Source organism: Euprymna scolopes, chromosome 1 (genome assembly GCF_053919585.1).
Source record: "Euprymna scolopes isolate OS-2025 chromosome 1, ASM5391958v1, whole genome shotgun sequence".
Taxonomy (NCBI): domain Eukaryota; kingdom Metazoa; phylum Mollusca; class Cephalopoda; order Sepiida; family Sepiolidae; genus Euprymna; species Euprymna scolopes.
In genome coordinates, this window is record NC_136482.1 from 120247103 (window position 1) to 120274047 (window position 26945).

Genomic DNA, 26945 nt, shown 5'->3' on the forward strand with positions numbered 1-26945 from the left:
AATAATAATAATAATTATACTAATAATAATAATAAATGTACTTCACGGGAAGATGGACCCTGCATAAATGGGGGTTAATTTAACGGTCGCTCCCTATAAACGCATACGCAAAATGTTTTCATTGGTTTATTTAATCACGAAAACTTTTTGAAGGTATTACTTGAGGCCAAACAAAAAAAAGTCCAAGAGTATTATTTGAATATGTATGAAAAAATAAATGCTACAAAAAATATTTAGCGTGGGAAATATAATAATAAAAATAAATTAGAATGAAATAAAAGTAAAATAAAAAAACAAATGCGAAATAAAAGTATGAATGAAATTGAATTAAAGAAAAATTGTTTAAATCGAAAAATAATATATACGCGCTTGATTAAAAAAAAAATAAAACCCGTTTACGGGGGAGGGGGGCCATGCCTCTTATGACATGCCAAAAGATAGCAGTGTAAATGACCTCGACTGGGGCAACACCAACTAGTTGTGAAGGGTCAGAGAGGATAGAAAATCAGAGGAAAGAAAGCGCAAACCAGACCGCCACTGGAAGTGTGCAGTTAAAATCTGGTAACCAAGGAGGCATTTTGTCACCATACCCCCAAGAAATACAAATACCAACGAGAAACTGTTGTCAAACGGCTGTTGTGATAACGTGCAATTATCTGAACGAGTGATCAAGAGGTGGAGAACATTGGAAAACTGGTAGGACTTGTTTTCACGCGGTCTTCATCGAATACCTCAGATTACTGCCAGGGGGCGATCACTGATGATGGCCTGTAAGACAACCTCTAGTCAGTGAAATATTAATAGTGATATCCCCTTCAAAATTCACCACTCCTTGATTTTATATCGTAGATATTTACTATATATTTTTTTTAGTTTTTAACCAATGTTCACATTATAATATGATTGTCTTTTCGTAGTTATATGAACTTCATTTCCGTATTCATGTATTCTGCACTGATGTGAAAATGAAGAATATACAGGTGTATAGGATTTCTAACAATGTAATTGATGAACATACGCTACGCAAGTTCATGGAAACCATGACGAAAAAATATACATAGAAGAACAGAAAAACAAAACATAAATGTAATTTCTGTATTTACTTAGATATTTATATATTTCAACATATAATCTTGTGAGAGAAAATCAAGCTCCTAAATAAGTGGCACTCTGGATGGGGACAAAAATTAAAATTGTCTTTGTCATGAAGAATTTCTCCTACACCAGCCGAGGACAAAAAAATGGATTGTAGCATCAGAACAGATACTAATACACTGTGATCTTGCCAAGAATTGTGTGTGTTTTATGTTTCTTAAATTGTTTGTACCATAAATTCATAATTCAGTGTCATCAGTATTCGATTGTATATTCCTTTAAAATTACATAATTTTACATAGATAATATTTATATTTTATATTGAATAACGTCCAGTTTCATTAGTAAACGAATTGGGTTTCTGGCTTTTTTTTTTTTGTAAACATGTTTTTACGGTATTTTTAAAAATGCCGCCATATATTATCAACAGAAACAGTTCGACAAGTATTTCCTAAATTGCCCGCACGCATTTTTCAGTTAACAACCTTTCTATATCTCGATAGCTGTGATGAAGTTTTAGAATTGATTTCTTTTTTGTTATTTTTTATTTACAGCAGAGCGTCGAGTTCTGAGAGCAGAGCCTCGAGGTTTAGGGTATCGGGATTTTGGCAGCAGTTTCGAATTTTTTGTAGCGAATTTTTAGATCAGTGTATCGCATTTAAGTCGGAACTTTTTACATGGAAACGAGGAATTGTAAAGAATTCTACCAGAACTACCGTACAAGTTAATGCTTAATTGTTTTTATAATAATTACCACCTGCGCGAAATATCCGCTAACCTTGTACATATGAATATTTTGGTCTGAATTATTTAAAGCCATTTTACTCAGCCGTCGGATCGTCTAAGTGAGGTTTCTTTTTATGACTGAAATCGTTCAGCATGTCTTGCGAGTAGTAGGTAAGCCATATAATTAAACAGATCTGTGTTCCATTATAAATAAGGCAACGCCCACGTAAGTGTGGTTTGTGCTATTAGTATTTTGTTTTACCATAATTTGTAATCTCAGTTATGTAACACAACATCTGTCTACTTTATTTATGCTTACTCCGGCAAGTTCATCAAATAGGCGTGACAGAGACACACCTTTAATTTACCGTTTATACTTTTGATCCTCGGTAGAATATTGAAATGTCTATCCTGTTTCTTTTCATTATCACCTCGAGATACTATATGCAGAATTTAATTCTTAATGTGTAAATTTTTAATCGCGTGCAAGCGACTCTATAAGTCACTCCGTCGGTCGGTCTGTCGGTCTGTCCATAACACTTTTGTGCTTTACCTTTTTGGTTAAGAGCAAAGGTCTGTAGTTAGTAGATGCTGTAGTTAGCTTTTTCTTTAATATTTTCGTGGCCTTTTGGCCGAGATCAGAGTGTGTTTTGTCCAAGATCAAAGCGTAGTAGTTCCTCCAGTTACTCATTTTTTATTTTCTTCAAGAGGTTCTCCACTTGACCCACCCGTCAAGTTTAAGGCTTTCACTTTGGTCACTTTTGTGACTTCACTAACCTTGGTTATTGGGACCGACCCCCTCTTTGGGGAGTCTGGACCCTTTTCACTCCCCTAGGACCAATGCCATTGTGTGGTAGTCTGGACCCGAAAACCGATCCCTTCTTTGGGAGTTTGCTGTTCTCGGGACCGACAACACTTTCTTTGGTAGACGCGACCTGGTGGGGTTAGCTTAGCATTTTTTCTATTGGGTACTTCATTTCCTCCTCCCCTTTGAGGTTGAAATGGTCCATTCTTTCCTCTGTTAATTACCTAAGCAGCACTCTTACCTTCCAGGCCCAATCTTTGTCTTCCTTCGCTGCTCTCCCAGTGGATTGAGCAGACTGGTCGCTCTTTCTCGCTTCCTTGGGATTGATTGTGGGTAGGGTGACGTGGGTAGGGCGGGTGTTTCGATTCCGCTCCCCCCTCTGGGCAGAGATGTATATCCCCTCTCTCTTTTAATTTTGAAGCGACACTCTGACCCGCTAGCACCCGCTGCGTCTTCCTTCGCTGCTCTTCCCCATTGTGGGTGATCTGAGCTGACTAATCCGATATCCCCGTGAGGCGAGGTAATCCACTTTCTCTCTTCTTACCTCCCCCACTCCCCTCCCCCCATTTCCCTGCATTTTCTTTTCTCCCCTGCTACACATTGGTCCGTGGCCAGTGCAGTTTTTCCGCACAATGCCGCGGAAAAGGCGTATACCACCGCAAATGCGCAACAACGCCGCACTCGAGTACTCCCCATCGTCGGTTGGAGATAGCACTCCCACTAAGGCTCCCCAAAAGGACCATTCCCAGATCGAAGCTTCCATGCCTGCTGCGGATGAGGGAACGAGGTACCACACAAGTGATCCACAACTAGTGGCACCCTCTGAACCTCAATCCTCATTTACTGATGGCAACTAAGTCACCCCTAAGCAGAAAAAGAGGAAGGAGAACGAGGAGAGCAAATGTAGCTGGAAAACCACATCCAGTGGCAACCCCATCCCCGCAGATGCTAGCGACCTCAAGCTACCCACCGACTCCCCACCCCGGAGAGGATCCCCCATCTGTGGAAGAGGAGGAGGAGGAAAGCGGAGTCACTGTGAGAACCAGGAAGCTAATACAAGAAACTTCTCAGAGGGGGAATGAACGACCCGCACCCAAAGAAGGAAAGCAGAACTGGAAGAAGCTGTGCCTCATCACCAACTGGAGGAGCTCCAACTCCAGAAAATGAAACATCCGGGGAGAAAACCTCCGGAGAGCATCCTCCCAAAGGTGACTCTGCAACAAAGAAGATGAAGAGAGGGTGTCAGGGAGCTGGACAAAGCCAGGAAGCAACGTTCCACGCTGACTGGCCGACTTCCAATGAGGCCAAAACTACGCCTCAAACTCAACCACAGGCAGTGACAACAGCTCCACGTCGTGGGCCATCCAACTCACCATAAGTGATGGAAACGGCGTCGGGCCCAAAAACACAGCAAGACCAACTGACTCCGGAGGGTTACAAAGAGCTCTTTTACTCCACCTACAAGGACTATACGATGGGCAACATCGTCAACCCCCTCCCAGGACAAATCGAGAAGTTGGAGAAAACAGTTCTCTCCCTGGCCACATCTGACCTAAAGACCAGAGGCTTGACAGGACAGCATGGTGACCCTTCTCCTAGAGCTTAACATCCCAGACATTTACATCTGCAGGAGGAGCTATGCCACGTGGGACGTGCTGCTCCCCAGCCCAGAAGATGCGATAAGGCTAGCAAAACTGACCACCGGGGGAAGAGGATTAGACTCCAACCAGAGTACCTCAATAAGAGGAGAACGAACGTCACCGTGCTGAATGTCCCAGCCTTCATGGGAGCCCGGCAGGTCGGGGTTATACTAAGCCAGTATGGAGACGTAGAAACCGTCACGCCTGTCCGCGGTCAACAGAATGTGATGACCGGAGATCATAAGGTCAAGATGGTCCTGGACAAAACCGAATTCCATCAAATCCCTGCGATGATGAAATTTGACGAGTGGACTATCACCTTCAATGTCGAAGGCAGGAGGCCCCAATTTTGGCACTGCCAAAAACAAGGGCACATGGCTAAGGACTGCCCCAAAAATCTCCCGGTCACAGTCCTACCCAAATCACAAAAGGGTTGGCCGCTACCAAAGAACCAACCCAAACCCCGGCTGCAGCCCCACCAACGACTTCTACTACAGCTGAAGCGGGAGAAGCAGCAGAGGCTGGTTGGCCGACTGTCACCAAGAAGGGCAGACGCCCCAAACGCATGCCCAAGCAAACAGTGACCTAAGATCAGCCAGAGCAAACTCCCATGGACATCCCGGCGCCCTCTTCCTCGAACATGAGGAAACTTCCATAATCGGAGGAAGAGAACGCGTTTGAAGAAGAGACAGCAGCACTAGCAGTAGCGGAAACAAAGGAAGCAACAGGGACGGCAGAGAAGAATACAAAGAGGAGAAAGAGTAGGAAGAAAAAAGTAATCATCCCCACCCGAAACTCAATGTTTCAAATGCTCAGGCTGATCTCCCTGCAACCCCAACCCCCAAACAGCCAGAGCAACATCCCCCCATTCCCACACCCCCAAAGACTCCAGCACGTAACCCATCCCCAGAAAGGACAAATGACGCCCCCAAAAATGCAACACCCCTAGCACCAAAAACACCATACACCAGACACGCCAAACGTCACTTCCTCGTACCCTACTCCTCCTCCCACCACTTTAGAGAACCAACCCTAACCAAAACTGTCCGCACGAGCGGGCAAAAAGACTACCCTTCCTTCCAGGAGGAAGGATATGTGAGACGGGCCCTCTTCAGGAAACAGCAGAGCTGAAAGGCCAGCAGAAGGTCCGTTACAACCAACTAAGGAACTTTAACTATGTCAGTGGGGACAATATCACCGATCCCACTAACTTCAAAGACGATCCCTTGTTGACCACATTTGTCAGGTCAACAATGTATCCAGGACAGAGGCTCTCTGGGCCATGATATATGCCACAAAGGGAGGGGAGGGAAAAGGGACGGGAGGGAAAAGGGACCCTCCCCTCCCTCTCTCCACATTAAAAAACGGCCTTGTGCCTAATTTCGTCAATGGGGAAGCAAATAAATCCAAAACCCCACTTGTAAGACTGGGTCAATATAGGGGAAATCCTTCATACCAATTGTCACTATCAAGCTCCTCTACTCCCCGGGGAGCTGGTCCCCATTTCCCTTTTACTCCTCACATTAAAAATCGGCCTTGTGCCTAATGTGCTGTGGGTGTTGGGGAGCAAATAAATTCCATTTTCTTGGCCTTTTGGCATAGATCAATGCGTAGTATCTGTTCTTACTACATGCTGTACTTATGTGTGTAACTTTGTGATATAAGTGGGTGATCATTTTTCTTTATTAATTTAATGTAGAATGATCACACACTTTACAACCAGGGTATCAAAGTCATTTAAGTCATTCTCCAGATCATTCAAGTTGTTTTTGAATGGCTACATTTATTTTAAAAGCATTTAAGTCATTCTTAAGGTAATTCAATTCATCCTTAATTTCATTAAAGTCATTCTAAGTCATTTACTTTATATTTACTTTTGTCAGTTCAGCCCATTTTCGGTCAATTTAGTTTATCTTTAAGAATTTCATGTCAATCCTAAATTCACGCATTCATTCATTACACGTGAGCACGTGGCTATCTGCCTTCTTTTTTATTTTGATTTTAATCTTCAATATTGGAAAATATTTTATTTTTTAACTTGGATAAAATAAAAACAAACCTGTGTCCATCTTTCTACTGAATTATCCATGGGTTTTAAGAAATCTTATTAGATAATACAGATTTTAACAGAAATAACCCTAAAACCAAAAATTGCAGATATCATCTATAAATGTAAAAATGTACGCGTATCAAAAAAATTCTCCACGTTCATCTGAACAAATTCTTCATGTACAGATTGAAATTCTGTATATATTATACTCAGACATGTGGACAATTTTTTTTTTAATTGAGTTCGGGTCTCACTGAAAGTTTTAACCATAAGTTATAGTAATTATGGTTGCACCCGAATTATACACTACTGTATATAATTATTAAATTATTAATATTTATTCGAAACAGATTATATATATATATATATATATATATATATATATATATATGTATATATATATACGCACACATAAATATATATATATATATATATATATATATATATATATATATATATATATATATATATATATATATATAGTAGTGAGCTGGCAAAGCCGAAGTCGATACAACCGACCTAGCAAAGTGAAGCTGCCATACAGAACACCCTGTATTCAAATATAGGATAACTTTTGGCATATTTCGTCGGTTTTAAAATATAGTTCTTCTTTTTACCTTTTTTCTTTAACTATTAACATAAAATAGTAGTATAATCTTCCAGAAGCCTGCAAATTCTCATGTAGTTTTGTCTTGTAAAAGCAAGGGCATGCGCATCTAAATATTAAAGTGTATTACTAGTATATACGCATATATTCATATGTAGATATACCACCTTTTTGGCGATATTATTAGTTCTAAATCGCAACCAATATTGATCAGATTAAAAGAAATTAAAGCTTGTTGGAAAGTAAATGGCCTACATTGTGTAGTAAACTATGTGATATTTTTCCTTGTGATTGCACATTAAGGTTATCGTAAATCCTGCAGAGCCTATGTTATGCAATTTTTTTCAGACATAAAATGCTTTAATCATAGTAATTTGTTTTCCTATTTTTAATATGAGCTAACACTTATCCGATAGTTCCTGTTAACTTCCAGCCTTGATCGAGGGAAGACTAAAACGTGTTGCAATGGTTTCAAATAATTTAAAATGGCAAACAGGATAGAATTAATTCCAAATGGCTCCCATATAATGTACCTTCCGTATTAAAGAAATAGGGCACGATAATGTATATCTCATTTATCAAATAATGTTTATACAATGTTAAATTTATTTTAAACATGGAAACCAAAAAAAGGAGATATACCATATGAGGAATATTTGGAATGGAGTCTCATCTTGCTGTAATTTCGGATCATTTGAAACCATAGCAGCAAGATTTTATTCCCCGTCCGTCAAGTCCGTCAATGTCAGATGATCTGCGGAAATATATATATATATATATATATATATATATATATATATATGTATGTGAATATATATATATATATATATATATGCGAAATATATAAGAATAAACATATGATAGTTAAACGTAATCACAACGTGGATTAATATATATATATATATATTTATATATATATATATATTTATATATATATATATATATATATATATATATATATATATATATAACTTCATTTTCTTTCAGCCATAATCAAAACTGAAACCAGACGTCAACCAGAATTTTTGATTCATTATTTTTTACAAAATAGATTACTGAAGTTATAATCGAAATCGAAATCCAAACTTATTAACAATGCTCGATAGAATTATTTATTAAAATTAGATGACTTATGTGCGATCAAATATAATCAAAACCGAAACCTAAACATAGGAATCATACTTGGTAAAATAATTTATGACAATAAATGGAAGTACATAATAATTAAAGGACCGAGATGTGAGAATAACACAGAAAATAACACACACGCTATCGTAGCAATATGTAAATATATGTGAGTATAAATATGTCATTTAATGCATATACTATTTTAACCATGAACGTTACAATAATATAATTTTAAAGTGTAAAATTGGTAATATTTTAAGCCAGTATTTTGTATTGGCAAGACCTCATTCTCCATTTGTGAGTACATCGTTAATGCAATATGAGCATTAGATACGCATTTCGATATTGAATTTTCTCGCTGTATTTTGAATCTAGTTTTTGATTTTATTTATAACATTTAATAGAAAGCGTAAGTAATTCAATGCATACTCGTATGATGAGCAGAAAATGTTCAGATTCTAAAGGAGAATAAAATGTAAGTTCTGATAAGATACGATATACGAAAATAGTCTCTCCATATATCTCTGTACTGTCGCTTATATTCGTTAGACGTCATTAATATATATATATATATATGTGTGTGTATATATATATATATATATATATATATATATGTGAGTGTGTTTGTAATACATATATATATATATGTATGCATATATATATATGTGTATATATATATATTTGTGTGTGTGTCTGTCTGATTATCATATAATGAATGTCGACGAGGGTGTATATATATATATATATATATATATATATATATGTATATATATATATATATATACATATTAGTATATTAAGGCAACAGTTTTCATTCAAGCAAATATTATTACATTCACTTTGTTTTGTTCTCCTTTTCTTATTTTTTTCTATATTCAGTATAATCTGTTTTGTATCAAAGTCAAAAAGTATAATAAAAGCTCTATAATTATTGCTGTCACGAGCGCTTTCGATTTGTGCACGAATCATTTTCGGGCGTTGAAGTAAAAGTGCGAAAAATCGAAAATAAGAAGTAAAATAAAATAAAAAACTAAACAGTAAATGGCGTTAGGCGATGCCAAGTTAAAATGTACAATCGACGAAAGTCGTTCAAAAATATAGGTCGGTTAAAAGTTCGAGTATTAAATCAGCACGTTCGTGGACACTGTTAACCAAGTACGCGAATACGAACGACGAAAGACATTTAGGAACGGTACTGCTTTTCTCAAATCCAATATCATTTATAGTGGAGTAAAAGGTCCTAATATATGACGCTTCAAGCATTTTCAATTTTATAATATTATTTTCCTATTGTATACTTTTCATGTTGTCAACGAAGACCTTACCAAAATTGGGGGGAGCAGTTATCATTTTATGAAATGGATATATATATATATATATATATATATATATATATATATATATATATATATATATATATATATATATATATATATATATATATAGCACTAGTATTATTTTGACGCATGGTTATTCGTCAGGGTTACCTTGTCGTTGGATGCCTAATGTACGTTGGAGGCCTAATGTCATATATATTTTAGGAGTTACGTTCTCCCAGAGAAAATGTTAATTTATACTCTATATTGTTTTGTTGCAATGTTTTTATAGGCGGAGAGGCGTTGATTCTAATCCCAATGTTTTGTGGTCTAAACATCCTGTAGTAGATAATAAATTTAATTTTATAATTGCTGTCAAAAGGTGTCAAGTTTCTCTTTTTTATTTTTAATTGCATTTTCTTCGAATCTGAAGTTAAGTGTCATTTGATTTTGATAAAGCATATTAATGGAGTTTACATTACGGTGTTGCCTAATATTATTATTGGAGTGTCAATTCAATTTCATTCGTTTTATTCGTTCATCAACAATGAAATCAGGAAAATGATTATTTATGAGTACTTGTTAATTTTTTTTTTTAAATTTAAATTAGTAATGCTTTTAGTGGATGATACCAATTTAGCATAATTTAATATTTTTTTATTATGGCTATTTTATACATTTGTGGCCACTCACTTTTAAAGTTTAGGAGGCTAGAGTTTATGCTCGTTTGTTTTTTTATGTACAGAGGTATTAACAGTATTATTGGACGTGTCAATAAGGATATCGAGAAATGAAATATTCTTGTTGCTATTGTTGTTGTTGTTCTTCTTCTTCTTCTTTTGATTATTATTATTATTATTATTATTATTATTATTATTATTATTATTAATAATAATAATATTATTCAACTTTACTGTAAATTTAAGGATTGATTTTTTTTTGGGGGGGGGAGAAGGTACCGTAGTCGGTATAGCGTTTGATAATTTTCAGGTAATATGAGAAAGTCTTCCACGTAGCGTACATATATGGGAAACTTTATATTATTTATAAATCTCTAGTTCTCTAAATCAGCCATGTAGAATTTACTTAGGCTTCGTAGAAGGGGACTTTTTAGTGCAGATTAATAGTATTTTTATAGTCTTTTATTTATATTAAGTGGAGAGAGCGACGGAATATTATAAATGTTTTTGTACTATTTGCTTGAAAATAATATATATATATATATATATATATATATATATATATATATATATATATAATTTTACAACACTAATCTACGGACAGTAATGTTTCGAGGTGCATAGCTCTACTTTGCGTAACTTGTTAAGTGGCTCTAGGAATCGAAGCTTTGTCTACGCGTATTTCGGTTCGGTGTTAACAGTTATGATATTAAATCCTACATAAATTTAGTGTTTATTATTTTTTTTTATTATAAACTTACGTAAATTTCTTATTGAATTTTTAAACGATGAATACGGGTAAAGGACATCTTCGCCTCGAAGATCCTTTTTAATTAAACATCGTTAATATTTTATTTGGACGTTGATAAATAATGTTGTTTTTTTTTATTAATATTATTTTTAAAAATATTATCCTACAGATATGCAAGTTTCGAGGTTTCTACCTCTCTTCACCATAGCTTACAGTTTTGATTACAGTCCGGCGCATTCATAGCGTAACAATTAACGCGCGTTAACCGCTACGCTATGAAGCACCCGACTGTAATACACATGCTCCGAGGTTTGGTTTCTAGAGACGCGTTCAAGCTACGCCCAAGAACAGTATGAACCTCGAAATATGTATGTCTGAAGATTAGTGTTTTCAAGATAATAAAGAATAAATAAATAAATATTATTCGTTTACGCCCTAATAAAATATTGACGATTTTCTTAGTAAAACCCATATTTGATGCAATGGCGCTAGTTTACACTATTGTTTAAAAATGTCAACAAAGAACCACTCTGTTTCTCTCTCTCTATTTCTCTCCCTCTCTCTCTCTCTATATATATATATATATATATATATATATATATAGTTATACACATGCAGTACTCTTTTGCTGTAGCACAGCTATTCAGTGGGGCTAAAAAGACAACTACCTCAAGCTAGGATTTAAACTCGACCGCCCGTACGACAGTCAAGGCTTTAAGTTACGATATTTTGATATCCACTGAAATACCCAAGCTCGACTTGTTTCAATAAAGAGCATCGCTTAATTCGCTTAACGTGTATCACTTCAAAATATGCTCAACATAAGATAGGGGAGAAGTTTCGCCTGGTTTTGGTCGGACCTTATATACTGTTCATAATTTTTGTGTATATGTATATATTAAAAATTATGAATATGTATGGAAATGCCTTTCTGTATAATAGGTTTCCTTAAATGCCATGAAGAAAGTTGGCAGAGACTGCAGACGTCAATTTTTCTTTAAACTTGAGTATAATAAAACTTAAATGTGCGGATGACAAGTGCTGACTCCCTCTCTTTCTCTCTCTTTCTCTCTCTTTCTCTCTCTCACACACACACACCCACTCAAATATATATACATATATATACATATATATATATATATATATATATATATACATATATATATATATATATATATATATATATATATATATTAATTGGCTGAAAAATGCGAAGCTCGTTGTTTGTTTACAAACAGACGATTTGAGCACTATAAACGTGGTGGCGGATGCCAATTTAAATAGACATTTTGACGAGTTATTTAAGGGTGTCACCTTCATGGTCCACTGGGAGAACTGCCGACTGTCAACACGACGGTTCTAGGTTCAATCCTTGGCTTGGGAGAGATGCTTGTCTAGCGGCACTAATGAGTTATGACTACAAATATATATTAAGCCCCCCTTTTTGGGTAGAGCACTGCCGTAAATCATCTCACCCGCTACTTAATTGGCTGAAAAATTCGAAGCTCGTTGTTTGTTTACAAACGGACGATTTGAGCACTATAAAAAGTCGTGGCGGGTCCATTTAAATAGACATTCCGACGAGTTATTTATAGGCGGCCCCTTCATGGGAACTGTTCACTGTCAACACGACCGTTCTAGGTTCAATCCTTGGCTAGGGAGCGATGCTAGTCTAGCTGCACTGACGAAACAGGAGTGTATGTCGATGACTACAAATATATATATGTATATATATATATATATATATATCTCAGCAGAAGTACCCGTCGTTGACTGGGTTCAAAAACACTCTACAGAAAAAGGACTATGATTGATGAAAGTATGATAGGTTATGAAAAGGAGAGTGTTGTAAACAGATAGGTTTTGATACTCCAAAATTTTACCCTACGCAAAATATGAGGAAAGTAAGATAATTTTCCTGGAAATACATTTTTTATATCAACTTTGTTTCCATTTGTAGCCAAGAGTGACCAACAAAATGATGTTTCCTTACAAAGAGAAAATGTTATAGATATAATAATATAAATATACAAGAAATAAGGATTACCATAGTCAGTTAAATTTACTTTTATGGTAGGAAAGTTCATTGGTTTGAATTTTAAAGTAGTTTGTAAATTGTTTTAATATAATACACGGTTTTAAAAAAATCAAAATGGCAGTGACTTTTAAATGGAGAGACCCGTTTTAAATTGGAAGGAGGGACAGATGAGCATTCTGTGTTAACAATTTGAGAGTGTTCCGGCAACGTAAGGAATATTTATAAACATATTTTAATGTTTTCCGTTATGTGTGCTTAATGAATATTCGATTATGGCATGTGTAGTTTACGTAAAAAAAATCATTTAAGTAGTTATCGCCTCAAAGTTCGTTTGAATTTCGGTTGGCTGAAATTATTTAAAGTAAAGGCCATTAAAAACTATTTCAAAACAAAAAAAAACATGAACTGAACTTTTATTACCTATGGTAACATTTATTTCTTGTATATCTGTTTTCGGGTAGTTGTTTGTTGGCTTTTCTGCAAAACACTCTTACTAAATAATATCGACGAAATATCGAAAAACAAAGACACAAAACAGTTTTGAAAAATAATGAATCTTAACTTACTTTAGTAAAATAATCTGCAACAGCAAACTGGGATATTAAAAAGTAAATACGTAATTACTTTAGTATTTTAAAGCAAAGAATCGATATAAATATAAATAAGAAAATTGCTCCCGTTTCAAGCAGAACAGCTTACAACCTAATAAATTCTCTATATCATAAAACACATTTAACTGTGATATTCGTTTTCAGCAGCACCAAAATGGCGCTGTTATTAAATAAGAAATTCGTTAACGTGTTCATAATTTAGGACGTGAATAATGCTTACATGAGCGGTTTACAAAAAAATTTTTGGAGGTGCGTATTCTATTATAGAATTTGTATAGTTTTTACCAGGTGCTCATGTACATACCTTAACCGCCTCCTAATGTAAATGGAATTTTGGGGGAATGTTTAACTGCAGAGGCACCATTTAACATCTATATAAGTTCTTTAATGAAAAAAGAACGAAAAACAAAAGTATGCTTTTGTAAACTTACTAAAAGCATAATTAGCGTCCTAAATTATGAGATGAAAAAGTGAACGTATCTCTTAGTAAAATAGAAATAGCGCCAATTTTCAGGAGTGCTGAAAACGAATACCACAGTTAAATTTGTTTTATGATATGAAGAAATTACTAGGTCACTAGAAAGTGGGTGCTCATTTTACGTTAAATGTATATAGGAAAGTGATTTTCAATTTTTTGCAAACGTAATTTCTTCATATATTGAAAACTACTACTCTGGCCCAAATTAATACACGATATTCGTTTTCAGCACCACGGAAAACCGTTAAATGTCGTCATATAAACATTTGGGGAGAGTTGGAAAGAAACTTGACATGGACCAAAAAAATTAAGACCTGCTTTTTGTGGCCTAATACTTTTTAGCAGTCTTTATGAATAATATAAAAAAGAAATTTTGAATAAACAAAACACACATTTTAGCGTGGGAGAAAACTGTTCTATATAAATTTAACGTAAAATGAGCACCCACTTTTTGGCCACAAAGCTTTCAACCAGACATTTCATCTCTAGTATTTTTTTCAATTTTGTCGATCGAGGGGGGGGCAAACATTAAAATATAAAAGCTTTTACTTTTTTTGGTGGGGGGCAGGAATTACATTAGAAACATATAATAACGATAACTTTTGTTTATTTTTTGAAACTCTTCTGTACATTCACCTAACAATTTTATAAACAGCACGAACCCCAAAATATGACAAATTCAATTTTTTTTTGGATGGTGTAGGGAGGATGCCATTAGAAATATAAAATGTCGAAAAATGTCTTTTAATTGTTTTGGGATTTTTTTTTTCATTTTTTGCGATAGCACGGGCATTCGCTGCTATTTTTATTGAAACAAAAGCTGTAATTATTTATTTTTAATTATCTTTTCTTTGCAGCAGCCGTCTTTCCAGTGCTCAATATCCGGAGAATAGTTTCTTTTTATAACCCATCAGCTAAAATATCCGGTGGAGAGGGTATCACGTACTACATTTTTGGGTGATTACATTTACATGTTTTCATCCGTTCTTTTATTTTTGTTGTGGGGGCATCCACGTTACCCATGATGAAAACGATTAGTATACAGATGTGTTTCAAACAGAACGTTATGTCAATCCAGGCTATGCTGGGTACCCATGCTAGTATACATAATTATATATATATATATATATATATATATATTTAATTATTTTTGCTATAATAATTGAATACTTACAGACTCTAGTGTTTCATCCTTTCGGGATTCTTCAGTGCAGGGTGTCACGGTTAACACCAGCCGAACGATTCGAACCCCGCACCACGAGACATCTCTGACTCGATTAGGGAGACCGTATCCATTCGGCTACCATTAACCGCGTGAAATAGCGTTGAATTTAAACATTTTAATTTTTTATTTTTATATACATATATATATATATGTATATATATTTGTTATTTTACATATATATACAGTTGTTATATATATATATATATATATATATATATATATATATATATATACAAGCAAAAATACCCGTAGTTGAATGGGTTAAAAAACAGCCTAATGAAAATGAACTCTGATTTATGGAAGTATCATAGGTTATGAAAAGGAAGGGTTGTAAAGAGATAGCTTTGAATTTGGGGGTATCAAAACTAAAGCAAAATATGATGAAAGAAAAAATAAAAGAGATAAAACCCATAATTTATTATACCATAACTGTTCACACTGAAACACTTATCACAATATGCTATGGATCTATATTAAACAACGTTGCTAAACTTGGTGACATATTTCCATTCTATGAAGGTCAGGCGCGAACGAACCCCCCATAATTTTATTATACTATATTTCTTCAAACTGAAACATAATTATCAAAGTATACTTACTCAGGAAGACATGAAAATATGTATTAAAGTTGCTGCCTATTTCCATTCTATGGAGGTCAGGCGCGAACGCAGACCCCACAATTTTATTACACCATCCCTATTTAAGTTAAAACATACTTATCAAAATATCAAATACACTTGTAAACGGTTTTTTTAATTTTTTTTATTTCCTATTTCCATACTTTGTTGACCAGGCGCGAACGCACACCCCAGAATTATAATGAACCACCGTCCTGCCAGATCAAACATACACATCTCTGTGTCTCGATACATCTTCTATCATTATATGCAATCAGTTTTTTTAAATAGTCAACCATATAGGAACCTATTCGTGACCAGACACACACACATTCAGCTTTATATATATATATATATATATATATATATATATATATATAATTTTTACTTCACTTATGATAGCCACCTCTCGTAAGCCTTTGGAAGGGAACAAAAATGAAACGACAAGCATAGCTGAAAAAATCCTCAATTTCGGATGACTATGATTACGGTTTGGTGCTCGTGACTCAGTTCACATCATCGATGTGAAGTCTAACCTGTGTTTAAGAAATATTACGTGGAAACAGGTCCTTAAAAGGGAAAGGAGATTTAAAGACAAGAAAAAAAGAAAAAAAACTATACAACACAATAAAATGTCTGGAAGAAAAACAAAGAGAAAGAACATTAGTAGAAAAAAAAAGAAATACAAATCAACACACACAACGATGGTCCGTTAAAACACTAGGTAATTAGAAAAATAATTAAAAAAGAAAGAAATGGTTCTCAAGAAAAAAACAGACACATCAAAAGTATATATATTGGTAGATTTATGTGCTGAGTATTAAGGAAAAATAATAGTAAAGAGAAAAAAAGAAAATAATAGAAAAAAAATTCTGTGAGAAAAAACAATAGAATAACTTGGAAACAAACAGCTATGACGAAAGACAGACTGATAAAATGATGTTAATTTTTAATTAAACAGCAAGTGTAAAACAGAAGGACAGAAAGAAAGAAAAAGAAAAAGAAAATAGAACATATGACTTGTTAGCTACAGCGTGTGTGTCAGAAATGAGCCTATCACCTTACTAAAAGATAAACACGTCAATCAAAAAAGGTTTGTTGTGAATAATAATTTTTGTTGCAATTTTGAACTGTGAAACTTCATGTGCTTTTAGGCTTGGTACCGACTGTCCAGTCGCTCCGTACCCTGAGGAATTATCGCGACCTCGCACGCCAGACTTTTGTTGGACAAGACTTATTGCCGTTGCTTGGGCCTACGTGGCATCTTCCAACTCACTGGAACCACTAGTATGGTTTTAACAGGGTACTCATTACTCTAAAATAGTATTTCCCCTGCCAAATTTTCTAATTTGTGACAATACCGCGGCTTATAAAAAAAATAAAACAACAGAAAAAAAACTGCTTTCTACAGCCTAATCGCTTTTGATGCACATTTGCGAAAGTGCAATTGAGGAAGTTCCTAGAGCTGCATCTAAAAGGCAAAACAACATACAAAAGCGGAATGGCTGGCATTGTCATCGGTGTGATCCAGATATAATGGTGGAGTGTGACGAGCTTGCACGGAAGCTGTAAAGAAATGTATGGCAGTGTTTAAGTCAGGTCCAATAGTGGGAAATGAGTGCTTCCAATGCCAACAATAAAAAAGGAAATGTCAGAGTCTTTCAGCGAGTATTGACCGACGTAATTTGCGCCGTATAAAATTTTACTGCGATTCGCGTCTTCATACTCTTTAAAAAGAAATATGTTCTTGCAAATGTGTACTTCTAATCTTACTTTCTCTTCTGGGTTGTAAATAAAATTGTCGACTGCGAATTATATCGCGTCTAATCGACATATATTTGATTCTTGAGAATTGTTACTGTTTGAAAAAACTGTGTTGGCCATTTTCTCATATCTTTCATATTGTTTCTCCACATTTTATTGGCTTCGTCGTCCTGCCGTATTATCTGCACTTGGCTTAGAAATCTAATTCACTTGCTTTTAATTCTTCCAGTGATATTTCTTATACGTAGTTTTACATGTTCCTAATTTGTTCGAATTTAAATATCGTTATACATTTGTTGGTTGAATTTACATTCGTAACCGTTTCTGCAAATCTGTTACATCGCACAAAAAAAGGAAGGACAGGGCGTGGAAAATGCAGACAAATACTCTATTAGGTATTCGAAAAAAATAATTTAAAAACGATACGTCTTAGTATAAGTTCATGTTAGTGTTATATACAATATTCATCCTTCTATATTAACTTTTTATATCGATGTGTGACCGGTATTCATCACAACAAATTGATATGATAATCTCTCGTAGTATCTGTATGTTTTAATGAAATACTACATTGATATGTGCGAGGTTATTATGATTAAGCAAATTATATTACGTATTCTACTATCCGTATTATACATACTTATTTATTAATAAAGATTATAAGTAAAAGCAACGATGAACGAAAATGTTACCAAATTACATTTTATATTTGGAATAAAATATTCTTTCCTGATAATCTTACCATACATTTGTCTCGTACAAATAAGGCTAACAGTGTATTATATAGATATGCTATTTAAGATCGTGGTTTTATTATCAACGCAACTAGTCATTTTCATACCAAGAAAAATACTTATTGATTTAAATTTAACACTTAATTAAGCATAATTTATTAGATAAAGTTTTGTGCGGCAGAAGTTTTAATGACAGTTAATCGCTGAACACATTGTAAGATTTAAAGTGTGAGTTTAATATGATATCATAAATCAATTTTCTTAACTATAATTATGTACGTATAACTTTCTTAAATGCAATATCTCGTACATGATACAATGAGTGGAGAAATTCAATTCTTAACAAAGTAGTGCTGGTTTCCAACAGCAGATGACACATATACCATCAATACATCTAGACTAATACACACTATCTTATGTAATTTTGAACACCATTATAGACACATTCATTTGTTATAAAAATCCTACATAGAATCCAAGTAGCAAATCCATCAAAGTCTCAGCATTTTCAAAGAAAGGCGTTGCTGGTTTACTGCCTAAATATTTAGTCCTGACACTGATACTAATTGCCACCGGGACAAATTCTACATTTTCCACAGATAGTTTTTATTACACCAATTGTAACTAACGCATAGATGTATCAACATAACATAATCTCTCTTATTGCCCCCCTACATATATTCCGGCCATATATAATCCTAATATTCCGGAATCACATTTTACGCTTTATAAACAAACGGTTGCTAAATATACAATATGACTTTTCTAACAGACATATTCGCAGCACATTATCGAGTTCATGTTATGCTAAGGTATTTACTGTTTTGTGAGTGTTTTTGCACTTCACAATTTGCTGGGCGCTTTCCATAAATATTAAGATGTTCCTTTAATATTGTGCATCAAAAATTATTGAGAACATAAACAAAAACATGCGTCCAACATTGTTCTTATTATACTCTGTGCAAGCGTATTGTTTGTGTTCGTGTGTGAATTATCGTGTTTTAAAATAAGCAACTTTTTTGTAAAAAGAATGAAACAAATATAACTGTATATAAATATTACGGACTGCAATTTTTTCAAATACACAGAGAATAGCTGCGTTGCTACTGGTTGTTATTATGTTTCGTGCATGCGTTTAGTTGTGTTAGGTTTAGATGTTCTTAAAACTATTGCCAAAAAAAAGTATAAAAATAAAAAGTGTACTTTTCGTTTGAAAAAAAAATAAATGTATATAAATATTACAGAATGCAGCTTTCCCGAAATAAAAAAAAAACCGGCGTCGCTAATAGTTCTCATACTAGTCCATACATGTGTTTGTTAGTATCCGTGTGTTTGTGTGTGTCATAGTCCGTGTACATGTGTTTCTGTGTTATTGTTAGTGTGTGTATGTTTCTGTATTATAGATCGTATACCGGTATTCAAAATACATTTTGTTGTTAAAAAATAAGTATACATAAACATCAAAGAATGCAAATTGTCCTGAAAAAAACACTGCGTCGCTAATAGCTCTTACTATAGTTCGTGAATCTATTTGTTATTCTGCGTGTGTATGTGTGCGTGTACAAATAACACATTTTTTGTTACAAAGAAAAAAATTAAAAAAGAGTAAAACTAGATAAATATTACAGAATGCAACTTTACCTGCAATAAACAACTGTAAAAAAACATGCGTCGCAACGTGTTTTATTATAGTCCGTGTATGTATTTGTTTATGTGCGTGTGTTTCCGTGCCTTTTCTTGAATAAAATACATTTAGTTGTAAAACAATTGCAAAACAAATTTAATAAGAGCATATATACATTTCGATTATATATATATATATATATATATATATATATATATATATATAGCAGTACAAAGGACCATAACAATAGTGACAATTACAATTACTATGACGAAAATAGAAACAGAACAAATAGTAGTAACGAAAAAACTGGAAAATTGCAAGAAAAACTCAACTACTTTAGCAGTATAGTTTAAAAAATTAAAGAAAAATACAAATGAATATGAATTAAGATGGTCAATAATGGATAAAGGAGTAAAATATAAACCGAGCAAATCGAAAAGATTCAACCTATGTATATTAGAAACATACCATATACTGAGAAACATTATTAAACAAACGACTAGACGCAATATACGAATGTTTGCACTAGAGCAGATTAGGAAAAAGTAGTAAAAACTAAAGTATAATATAAGAAATGATAAAAGATGCAAGGGAGGAAATACTTGATATAAAAATGACACCATGAGAGTGTCCTCCCCTTTAAACATGGTGATCAAAAGAAAAAAAGGAATATTAAAATAAACACACGTAAATGTAAAAATAAAAAATAATAAGATAATTCGAAAAAAACAAAAAAAAAAACAAATAGGGAATGAAAAAGGGGGGATTTCAAATACAAGTAAAAATACATAAATAAAAAAACATAAAAAAATAAAATAAAAATAGAAACTTACAGGTTACAACGGAAAGTTATCTTCACGTAACACAAAAAATGGCGGAAGTGAGGAAGAATTGCTTTGGAATCATTTTGCCCGAATACGATGTTCAGCATATTAAAAATATACCTATTGTTGTAAAAGTATAATGAAAAATATCTGATGAAGTTGGTGGAAACATAATATTTTTATGGACACATAAATCGTAAAATTGCCTTTCCACTAAGGAAACAGCTGTAATGGAAAAAAATCCAAGAAATAAACGAAGATTATAAAATAGAAAACATGAGTCTTTGAATGTTCAACAAAATTTTGCCCTATAAATACACGCAGACACGCACACACGCATATGCATATGAGTGTGTGTATATATATATATATATATATATATATATATATATATATATATATATATATATATATACTTTCACTACACCGATGAAAACTAAAGGATCGGGCGAAAAATATGCACGTGTAAAAAAAGATTTTTAATTTTGTTGTCATACCATTATTTTGTATTCCTGCACGTCACCAATTGAAAACGAATAAAGAAAAGTTATAATCTCTTATACTTTTCGTATTTTTATACATTTCCATTCATATATATATATATATATATATATATATATATACCTATATATATATATATATATATATATATACCTATATATATATATATATATATAATCAGTAAATTTACTGTAAATTAATTTTTTTACTATGTAAACAAATTGAGCTACATAAATGATAGGGCAACGCGTGACTGGATTAGCTAGTCTGCAAACATCTTCAGTGCGTAATTGTATAATATTTCAAATACCAACATAAAGTTGAATTTATCTAGATTACGAATATATAAAATGTTCAATTTATTTGGATTAATTCATATGATAATATCATTCACTCTCTAATGAGATACAGTTTGCAAAAATAGAGAAAGACAGACAATTTCCCACAGAGACATGGGGAGTTTTATAAATAAGATCATTTGAAAAAAATAGTTTAGTCACCAAGAGTTATTTTTATTAGTGTAAATTCATTTGTGAGAGTTAAATAGGCATTAATAAATTGTTAAAATAAATGTTATAATTAAATAAACAAAGGCGATTCATTTATAAAAGCAAATACGCATATGTTTAAACCATATTTTAATGATTAATGATTAAATTTTAAATTCAATACCAGGAAAATACATTAAACTAAAATTATTGTATTATCTATGTAGAACGGTCTACTTCCGGTGCTTCCCTTGTTTTCGGATGAGTAAGTGAATATGCTGCATTTCAACTTTCATTTCATACATTGTAATGTTTTTATATAATAAAATTATACTTGTTAGTGATACTTGTATTTAGGTAATATAAATAGACATGTATTAATATTATCGTATGCAAAACGTAATAAAAAACAAATAATTGCCAATTTCCACTCAAAAAATGTTGACTTTAGCAATGTAAAATCGTCCAGCGATTACTGGATTAAAAAAATATAAACTAATTGATGCAGACAGAAAGACATGAGATATCATTAAAAATTAAAAAGAAATATTGTGAGACCTAAAAAAATATATCAGAAAGATTACTTTGGATCCAGATCAGAATTTCACATTAGATAACCGTTCACAACTGCTTCAAATAGGATTCAACCTGAAAAATGTTTACTTTACTAAGTATACATCTATGTAAGAAACGTGTAAGTTCACTTTACGCAAGGGCGGAAGGCACTATTGCAAAAGTGAAAACGAACAGCCAAACAGACATAAGTGTTGCAAATTAAAATATCGTGTTTTGGCTCGGGAAAAGGTGGCTAGCTGCGAGGAATACCAAATAAGTGGTTCTATCTAGAATGATAACTGCATTTATTTACATTTAAACACTTTATGTTTATGTGATGATATTTTTTGTAAATAGAAGGAGAGATATATATATATATATATATATATATATATATATATACATATATACACACTTAAAATAAGACACAATAACGAAAAATGAATTAGATATGAAAAATAATCTAATCGAAATAGAAAACATTATGCTAGAAAAATTGCACACATATGATGGTAAAGATTTTTAAAATATGGTGGAAACACACTCGATAAAAAAAAATAAAAGATCCATATAAAGCAAAAAATGCCAAACAAACAGAAGACATGCACATTAATTACAACAAATATTTTTGTATACAGACAAAGAAAAAGTAAAAAACGTCTTATTTTCACGGGTTCAAAAATACTACTTATGGATTGAAAAATACAATCTAGGCGAAAAGTAAAAAGCAGCATTAATAGAATTATGTACTCGGAAGATAAAACTCACCGAACACTTAAGTTATTATCAGCGTTATAAATGTGGTACTTTTGTCATTGTGTCGTAGCTACTTGGATATAATGCTTCTAATAAAAAGATCATGATAAGTTCACATCAGTTATTTTTATTTAGTTGTATAAATTTTACATGTATCATATTATTGCATGTAATTCGAGTACATAGAAATCCCAGGATTGAATGTGACAACGTATGTTCTGTTTTTTTCTCTTATGTATTCAGCCCTAACACCTTTTCTTGGTTTGCATTCAACAACTGACTTTTGCTGTTTTTTTGCGATCACCGAAGAAATAGACTCTGCATGTTTAAGATAACAAATACTTGTGACATCAGATAACGTCCTTAAAAATAAATACCGAAGTTCAATGCAGAAATCAATGTCACTCGAAAACAATGAAGTAAATCCGTTATTAAATCATTAAGTACTTAGTGCAATTAAAGCGAGCATTATAGACATATGCAATTACAGTTCTGGTAAAACGTTGGATCTATCTAGTGTGTTAAATATAGACCAACCTGAATTCCTCTTTTTAATTTCTTTATTGTAATACAGAACATCATGATCGGAAACCATTATGATTAATCTTAATTTTGAATGAATTAAATTATATAACAAAGATTGGTTAATATTTATAATTGTAAATAAAGATGGTGCATCTTCAAATTAGGATACAAACACAAATGTATCGCGTGCAAGAAAGGTTTTTAGGAACGACACGACTTAAACGATTAAAATGTCTTATCTGAATTAGGAACACGGCAATTCACTAGAACAACACATATTTTTTTTTAAATAAGGTATACACTTTGATATAATAGCTAACTTCAGCCAGTAAGTGTACTAGAAGAAACAATGCACAAAATCTGATGTGAAACTGTTTGACCAACGACGGTTTAAAATCAGTGAAATAAAAAATGAAAAAAAAAACATGATTTCGGATGCATTTTTTCTTTGTAGCATTATTTGCATATAAGCGTAATAACTGCTGAATGTAGGAAAAATTATTGAGGTCAGTGAGTTGAGTGTTTCGTAGTCAAATAAAAACATCAGTGTTTTATAACCAAAGGAACACATAAGAGAGTACATTTAGTGGTTTGTATTACGCTTGAAATGAACAGCGTTTTCCTTTCATGGTTAAAGTGCTTGTGAGAATTACAGAATTAGTGAAGCGGATTTTTGTAATTTGGTCGATAAAATTATAAGCACTTATGAACACCACATCTTTGGCCAAAAAATAGCATATGTCGATTATTTTATTTTGACATGTTAATATTGCTTTGTATTTAGGAATACTAATTATAAATAATAAATAAACAAAGCTTTATTTTGAATTTGATTTCCTACACGTATGCATTTCGATTTTACAAATTTATCCTATTTTTAGTGTTATTGTTGTGTGCAGATAGTCTATAGAATATCATATGTGGTTACAACATTATTGATGTTTTAAACCCTTAGTATATCGTTGAGTGGCATTGATTTAGTTGTTCCAAATACTCCTATATATGTTTTCTTTTTATAAAATAGCGATTTCAAAATTTAATGTGAGTGACCGATGTATACTTGACGGGCAAATCCTATTGATTTGATATGAGTCACCTAAACGGTCTTTCATAATTTTAAGCTTTATTTAACTAATAAGAGCATTTCCTTGAAATAAGATAGATGTACTACTAATTACTGAAAGAAAACTAATTGTAATATACTGATAAATACTATTGCATAAGAAGTATTACAAAGAATAGATCAATATCCAGCAGAATTCCCGGTGACATACCGGTTCTCATAAGATCACAGGAGTAAAAACACGCTGTATCTGTTTCTTTAAATGGATGACCATTTAAGTATTTCAGGTACTTTTTGTGCTCTTTGTTAATTTTAACATTGTTTATATATACATAATTAAGTCTTATCAGGTTTCGCTTGTACTCCCATTTTTGCTTCCAATTTGTAAAGTATGCTCAATTTTATTTACACATGAAATATCATAATTTATAAAGAAAAACAATCGTAGCCAATATCTTTTGAAAAAAGCCTCGTGAAGTAATGTATAAACTTAATATTCGATAGGTGATGTGACGATTCAAAGATAATAAACTAATCACAAAATGAAAACTTAAATAACCATTATGTGGATTATTTTATGGTTTTGGCGCTATAATAATAAAGACAGAGTTTTGTTTCTGATGACTTTCAGCAAATAAATACCGTCTCGATAATAAATGAATAAATACATAAATCATTACACAAAATAGAAAACCGGCGATTAATAAGCTACAAATAAATAAGTGGGCATAGAATACACATGTGCGTTTGCGAATGTATTATATGTATAGTAAAAAATAATATTATTTTTTTTTTACAGATCAAAGAGAAGTAGTGTAAGATTGGTTCAAAATTCAGTCATCATTTTTTAGTAGAACTAGGCCTATCACTTTATACTGTTACTTGTATAAAACCAGGTCTTATCTCGGGACGTATGGGTATAGCATGAGCTGTCAGCAACATCCAAGACTGCATTGATCGTTTTCATTTTTTATCACTGACATTATGATTGGATCAAGTACAGGTTTAAGTAATTTACAACGAAACAGCGCTCACGAATTTCAATTTGTTTTTGCAGTTTTCTCCCATTTTCCGTACTTATTTATTTTGATTTAGTTTTATATTTCGTGCTTGTGAAACCCTTCCGTATTATATTCACATTGCCAGCTCCTATAACATCAACTGTTTAGAACAAGTTAACAAGATAATAAATAAAAATTATCTATGTTGTCACAATTTATACGATATAGTATATTTCCGCAATGCAGTTTATTTAGATTTAAAAATCTCAGTAACCTCTTCCTTACTCCCGAATTTACGGATGTTTACATGAACAAAACATTTTATTTGCGGTAGTAAATCAAAATACGTCTGTTCTACGAAGGCTTAAATATGGTAGCAACGTGAATAATACGAGGTAAATTTGGATATCGGAGAGTCGACCGTCTAAACCTTACTTGCTGACGAGTGTTTAGCGTGATCAAGCCTGGAGCTAGAATTTAACGAGTCAGAATATTGATCCTCATCAATGATATTTTAAGTAATGGATGGAACACTTATGCGTGTAAATAAAACTTTTATGAAAGAGTAATACTAATTATAACGCTGTATACATTTATTCATTCGGCTATTAGTAGAAAGAACGTGAGAGTGTAACGTGCGCAAGAGGAATGCTATTTATATTTTATATTTGTATTGCTGAGGTAACCGCCACCGATAGATATCAGTAATTGGCAAGCAATGCATTTAAAATAGTGACATCGACACCGATTTTTAAATATGCACCTACTTCCCTCGCTGACACTCACACATCTATAACCCCATGCAAAATTTGTTTGCTTTCTTTATAAAAAAATATGACACTTACTTCTAACAAGTGAGATAAATCAAGCCTTATCTAGTTTATTTCCCTCGACTGCTTATTCGACCAGAATGACAACATGTCAACTAAACCGGTGCGAGAATAAATGGAGCCGATCTTATCGCGGTCTATAATCAGCATCTCTACCAGGCAGAGATTGCCCATTCTGGGTCATCTAGTGCGTTTCCATTTAGGTCATTACGCATTTAGGTACAATGCTCAGCTTATCTTTCGATTGTTGCATCACGTAAGTTGGCAGTGAACAGAACAGGTCATGTGATAAATTCATATGAAATGTTCCATCATTATTTCTTCGTTAATATGATAATAATCATTGCAGGTGAACAGATTTTGATGAGTACTTGATTGCAATATTGGGAGAAAAAGGTATATACGTTGCTCGGAAACCAGCTGAAATAAATGCTAGGAATTATTCTAAATATTTGTACGAGCGGAATAAAAACAAAATAAAACAATAAATATAAAATACAAAAAAGTAAA

The 26945-nt window shown here is 33.0% G+C and overlaps 1 pseudogene; it reads left to right on the forward strand.

Annotated features, from left to right (window-relative positions):
• Positions 1–5843: 5843 nt before the first annotated feature.
• On the forward strand, positions 5844–5999 carry LOC145284511 (U2 spliceosomal RNA; annotated as a pseudogene).
• Positions 6000–26945: the final 20946 nt, after the last annotated feature.